The sequence below is a fragment of the Rhinolophus sinicus genome, chromosome 18 (genome assembly GCF_057876585.1).
Source record: "Rhinolophus sinicus isolate RSI-liver-muscle chromosome 18, RSI-T2T, whole genome shotgun sequence".
Classification (NCBI taxonomy): Eukaryota; Metazoa; Chordata; class Mammalia; order Chiroptera; family Rhinolophidae; genus Rhinolophus; species Rhinolophus sinicus.
Window position 1 is genome coordinate 57,734,810 of NC_142518.1, and position 6,962 is coordinate 57,741,771.

Genomic DNA, 6,962 nt, shown 5'->3' on the forward strand with positions numbered 1-6,962 from the left:
CTTAGAAATATATAACCTTCCTAGTGTTAATCACTAAGAACTAGAAAATCTAAACAGATGGATTAACAGTAAGGAAATTGAAACAATCATCCAAAACCTCCCTGAAAGCTAGGACCAGATGGGTTCAATAGTGAGTTCTACCAAACATTCAAAGATGATTTAATACCTGTTCTTCTCAAAACCTTCCAAAAAATTCAAAGATGATTTAATACCTGTTCTTCTCAAAACCTTCCAAAAAATTGAAGAAGAGGCTATACTTCTTAGCTCATTTTATGAGGCCAACATTATCCTGATACCAAAACCAGGGAAAGATAACACACACACACACACACACACACACACACACACACCCCAAAACAAAACAAAAAAACTATAGACCAATATCTCTGAATCTCTGCTGAATACAGTTGCAAAAAATCAAAACAAAATACTAGCAAATCAAATACAAATACATTAAAAAGATTATACATTACAATAAAGAGAGGTTTATTCCAAGGATGCAAGGATGGTTCAACATATGCAAACTGATCAATGTGATACACCACATAAACAAAAGATAAAAATCATATTATCATATCAATAGATATAGAAAAAGCATTAGATAAGACACAACATCCATTTATGATTAAAACATGTAATAAAATGGGTACAGAAGGAAAGTACCTCAAAATAATAAAGGCCATATGTGACAAACCCTCAGCTAATACCATACTTAATGATAAAAAACTGAAAGCTTTCCTTCTACAATCAGGAAATAAAAAAGGGATGCCCCCTTTGACTATTGTCATTCAACATAGTGTTGGAAATCCTAGTCAGAGTGATCAGGCAAGAGAAAAAAATAAAAGGCATTCAAATTGGGAATGAAGAAGTGAAATTGTCACTTTTTGCAGATGACATGATTCCTTATATAAAAAAACCCTAAAAATTCCACCAAAAATCTATTAGAAACAATAAACAAATACAATAAACTTGCAGGAAACAAAAATTAATGTATAATTTGTCAATTGTATTTTTATATACTAACAATAAAATTTCAGAAAAAGAAATAAAAAACAGCAATTCCTTTTGCAATTGCAACAACAGAAAATAAAATACCTAGGAATATACTAAACAAAGGATGTGAAGGACCTATGCACTGAAAATTATAAGACATTATTCAAAGAAATTGAAGAAGACACAAAGAAATTGAAAGATATTTCATGTTCATGGATTGGAAAAATGAACATATTACCAAAAGGAATATACAGATTTAATGGAATCCCCATCAAAATATCAATGGCATTTTTCAAAGAAATAGAACACAAAATCATCAGCTTTGTATAGAATCACAAAAGACCCCAAATAGCCAAAGCAATTTTGACAAAAAAGAATAAGACCAAAATTATCACACTCCCTGACTTCAAATTATGCTATAAAGTGACAATAATAAAAACATCAGGGTACTGGAAAATAAAAAAAAAATGACAAAGGAGCCAAAACAATACAATGGAGAAAAGAAATCATCTTCAATAAATAGTGCTGGTGCTGGGAAAATTGGAAAGCCACGTGCAAAAGAATGAAACTAGACTGCTGTTACCACATACCAAAATTAACTCAGAATGGGTCAAAGACCTAAATGTAATACTCAAAACAATAAATTCCATAGAAGAAAGCATAGGTAATAAACTTATGGACTTTGGGTTTAGAGAAGATTTTATAAATTTGACCTCAAAGGCAAGGGAAGGAAAAGCAAACTTAAATGAATGGGACTATATAAAACCAGAAAGCTTCTGCACAGCAAAAGAATCCATCAACAAAACAAGAGGCAACCAACCAAATGGGAGAAGATATTTGCAAAATACAACTCCAATAAGGGGCTAGTACCCAAAATATAAAAAGAACTCTTCCAAATATTTTGTATTTACCTTTGCACAAATAGTTCTTTTTATTGAATCAGTTCAAATTCATAAAAATTATCTCAATATTTTAAACTATTAGATACAAATATATTATATTTGTTTTAGTTGGTAATATTTAATCTCTCTACAAAAGGTTTCAAAATTAATTAAAAACACAAGATGAAGAACTAGTCTTCGAACCTTCATATTGTATCTCCTAAGCACACATTTAAGTTGTCTGCATGACTGTATTAGCAATAAGGAGAAAGGAAATTCGACCTACTGTTTTAACATGCTATAGGGAAACGGAAAGATTTTGGAGACTTTTATTTTGGAAAATAGAGTGGACAGAGCTAATGTGGAAGCTGCTGCATGCAAAAAATATATATAAATGTTACATTTAGCATGACCAAAATGTTTAAATATATATTTGTTCTCTAAAGAAAGGAAGGTAAATCCCAAGGAGCCAGTGAATACGCTAAGCTTAGACAGACAAGCTTAGCTGACTATGGTACCTAGAGATAGCCTACTGACTATAGAATAGACCTAGGAAATGCAAGCAACTATCCATATGGGGTAAGAGATCTGGACTTGGGTCAAGATAAATTAAGGAATTATACATTTTTAAAAAATTTATTAAAATACAGCAAATATACAATATTAGTTTCAGGTGTATGCTACAGTCACTCAACATTTACATACCTAAAGCAGTGATCTCCATGATAAATCCAGCAACAGTCTGACACTGTACCCCAAGATTACAGTATTATTGACTATATTCCCCATGCTGTACATTACATCCCCATGATTATTTGTTTTATACCTGGAAATCTGAACCTCTTACTCCCCTTCAACTTTTTCCCAACTTTTAAAATTTTACAACAGAGTTGACATTCATTATTACTCTATATTAACTTCAGGTTTACAGCATAGTAGCTAGACATTTATATAATTTAAGGTCTTTCTCTGCAGAATCACCATGGTTGCTGGGACACTCACTGTACACATACCCTAAAAACCACCCCAGTTCCACTTCAGCCAAACCAACTGCACACCTGAATTTCTCTGTAAATTTCCTGCCAGCAGTTTCCAGCACTTGAGGGTGAGAATGGATTCTGTTTGTTTGAGAGCAATGCCATTCCCTACTATGTGAGCAATGAAGAGCTTTTTGGTGCGTACTCTAGAGGGAGCAGTGCAGGCGATACAGTGGGTGAGCTTTGCTGACAGCAACAGTGTCCCCAGCTAGTACCTGGATGTCATGCGGGGTGTCATGTGGGGTCTCAGCTCCTGCTCCCCACACCAGAACGCAGGATATGGTGAGGCCAAAAAGGAACACCCACGGAGCCATAGATAGGGAGTCATACCACTATAGTCTCACTGGAGGCTGGGTTGGAGACACAGGAAAGAGGAGCCTCACGATCCGCAACCTTCCATCAACTTCTCTGCCAACCAACCTCACTTGCTAGCTGCAATCTGCCATGCTAGCTCAGCCAAAGCAGTTGTATCAGTGGACAACGGCTAACTGGTTACAGCTGATGGCCAACTAGTCACAGGTGATGGCCATCCACTACCCGAGCCAGCACCTTTCCATGTGAGGCCGAGAGCCTGGAAACTGCTCTCTGGGACTCTGTCCCCACACTGGGTGTTCCCCACCTTGGGTATTATGCACCACAACAGGCAGGCCACAGAGAATGTAAAGGAGGAGGTGAAGCGAATTCTGGGGCTATTGGATGCTCACTCGGAGACAAGGACTTTTCTGGTGCGTGAATGCGTGACACTGGCTAATCACAGCTGTTTGCACCCTTCTGTGGCTCTATAAACAGGTCCTGGAGACTTCTTTCCGCCAGGCCTTCCCCAATACCAACTGCTGGTTCCTCACCCACTGTCATGCGGGGTGTCATGTGGGGTCTATGGTCCCAGTCCCCACATAAGAGCACAGGATATCATGAAGCCAAAAAGGAACACTCATGGAGCCATAGATAGGGGAGTCATACCACTATATTCCCACTGGCAGCTGGGTTGGAGACACAGGAAGCAGGAGCCACACTATCCGCAATCTGCCGTCCACTTCTCTGCCAACCGACCCCACTTGCTAACTGCAATCTGCCCTTGCTAGCTTAGCTACGGCAGTTGTATCAGTGGCTAATGGCTGACCAGTAACAGCTGATGGCCATCTAGTCACAGCTGATGGCCATCTACTACCCGAGCCAGCACCTTTCCACGTGAGGCCAAGAGCCTGGAAACTGCTCTCTGGGATTCTGTCCCCACAAGATAGATGAATGTGAGTAGGCACTGGCTGCTGAGCCAAAGGTCAAGGACCCCTTTGCTCACCTGCCAAGAGTACCTTCATATTGGATAAGTTTAAGCACGACAAGAACACACTCTCTATGGTACTGCTGCCATATTTCTAGGAGCACTTTGATGAAGATGACTGGTCCCTGTGGTACTCTGAGCGCTGCTTCTCCAAAGAGCTCACCCAGACCTTCAGGAGTTGCAACCTCATCACTGGAATGTTCAAGAAACTGAACAAACTGAGGAAGAATGCCTTCACCAGTGTCATCCTCTTCAGAAGCAGCAATAGCATCTCCATTTCTGGAGTCTAGGTCTTCTGAGGCCAGGAGCTGGCCTTTCCACTGAGTCCAGATTGGCAGGTGGACTACGAGTTACATGTATGGTGGAAACTGGATCTTGGCAGCGAGGAGACCCAGATGCTGGTTGGAGAGTACTTTTGCTGGGAGGGGGCCTTCCAGCATGTGGGCAAAGCCTTCAATCAAGGAGAGATGTTCAAATGAACATCTTTTGCCATCAGCTAGCTCCCTGCACTTGCCCTTTAATGATGTGGGTCATTAAAGGAACATTGAAAAAAGAAAAAAAGGAAGTGATCCCCCTGACTAGTCTAGTACCCACCTGGCACTATTCATAGTTATTATTATATTATCAACATATTCCCTTTATTTTACATCCCCATGACTATTCTGTAACTACCAATTTGTACTTCTTAATGCCTTCACCTTTCTCACCCTTCTCCTTAGAGCCCCTCCCAACTATCACTCAGATAAATAATCTAGTACACATCTGACACCATACATAGTTATTACAATAATATTGCCTATATTCCTTATGCTATACCCTACATGCCCATGGCTTCTGTGTAACAACTAATTGGTATTTCTTCATCCCTTCCTGTTTTCTCCCATGCCCCAGACCCCCTTCCATCTGGTGACCATCAAAATGTTCTCTGTATCTATGAATTTGTTTCTGTTTTGTACACACCCTGGCCATTGTAAACAATGCTGCAATGAACATATGGATGCACACATCCCCTTGAAGTAGTGTTTTGGGTTTCTTCAGATAAAGACCTAGACATGGGATTATTGGCTCCTTCTATCTCTCGTGTTATAGCCTTTGTTTTAAAGTCTATTTTGTGTGATATAAGTATTGCTACTGAAGTCTCTGCCCCTCCATCCAATCTTTAGGTAGCTTCTTTTGTATGTTTTCATTTGTAGGGCTTCGGTTCAGCTAGATTTCAGGCAATTCTCAATGATGATTGTTCTGTACTTTAGTTGTAATTTTCATGAGGTCGTGAGAGAAGGTAAGCACAGTGTTTACCTACTCCACCATCTTGACTGGAAATCCAGGTAATTAATTATATTTGAAATAGCATAAAACCGAAGGGAAAGGCTAACCCTTCAATGAAAGAAAATGGACAGATTCTGCCCACTGGCTTAAGGAAGCCACGATAAGCTTGTTTAGAGAAACAAACAGAGGCCTAGAGGCCTAGAGGCAGAGGCCTAGAATTTCTAGGTGAAAAAAATATTCCATAAAAAAGTGATGTCTCAGACATAAAATGGGCATGTGGATTCAAATTAACATCACTTATCTGGTGCAGGAATCCTGAGGCCAATAAATGTACATGAAACCCCTGAGGGTACACCCATCAGAAGCAAATGCAAAACTCTCTAATAACTGTGGTTAATGCCTTAATAGGCCACTCAGATCCCCCTGAAACATGAAGGACTTATTTCCCCCAGCTGTGTGGAATGAGGCCTGGCAGACAACCTTTAGCTGTCAGCCCGTGTGGATTACCTCTGCTCAAAACAGTGGCTTGCCCTGAGGCACACTGTCTTCTCAGGACAGCCTGCCTCCGAAGATGGGTCAAGGTGATAGTATAAAGACCACACTGTCTTGTTCTAATTGAACAATCGTCAACACTTCTTGTAGGGTCTGCTGAGTCATCTGTCAAAGCTACTGTAGTGTTGATTCTGACAGCATGCCCTAAATGAAAATCCTATGTGCAAATCTCTGTTTCAGAGTCAGCTTCCCAGGGAACACAACCTGCAACAGCAACACTTACAAATTACAGGACTACCGCAGAAAAACACATATGTTTCTTGCTGAAGACAAGCTTACCATAAAAAAATTCAAAACTTCACAGGATATGATCTACAATGACTAAATTAACAGACACTACAAACAAGATAAATAACATCAATGTATTTGAGATAATAGAATAAACTGAGACACTAAAAAAGGTATTTTAACAGATTTTAAAAAAAGGAATAAAAACCATAATGGTAAAAAAGAAAATTATAGAGAAAAAGGCAGATTTTGAGGGAAAATAGAAATATTTGGGGATGTAATAGTATATTGGAAGTGATTATCTATTCGACCTTTCCTCTAGTGTAACTTCGTGTTCTGCAGTTCCTGGAAAACATACATTTCCAAGACTCCCTTGAACTAGGTCTCTGGATGTGATTTAGATTCAACCAAACAGATGCACTGATGTGAGATTTGAATGTAGACATAAGACATACTAGGTCTGACAATTAAGTTCGCGAACTTGTTGCAACAATGTTGCTAAATTTTTTGATATCAGAGGGATTATTCATTGTGAATTTGTACCGACTAGACAAACAGTTAACCAAGTTTACTATTTGGAAGTGCTGAAAAGGCTGCGTGAAAAAGTTAGACAAAAATGACCTGAACTTTTGGGAAACAATTCATGGCTCTTGCATCACGACAATACACCAGCTCAAATGGCACTGTCTGTGAGGGAGTTTTTAGCCAGTAAAGAAATAACTGTAT

At 39.1% G+C, this 6,962-nt stretch overlaps 1 pseudogene; it reads left to right on the forward strand.

Moving 5' to 3' along the window:
* The first annotated feature begins 2,892 nt into the window (after positions 1-2,892).
* LOC109437902 (elongation factor 1-gamma pseudogene) lies at positions 2,893-4,669 on the forward strand (annotated as a pseudogene).
* The last annotated feature ends 2,293 nt before the right edge of the window (positions 4,670-6,962 follow it).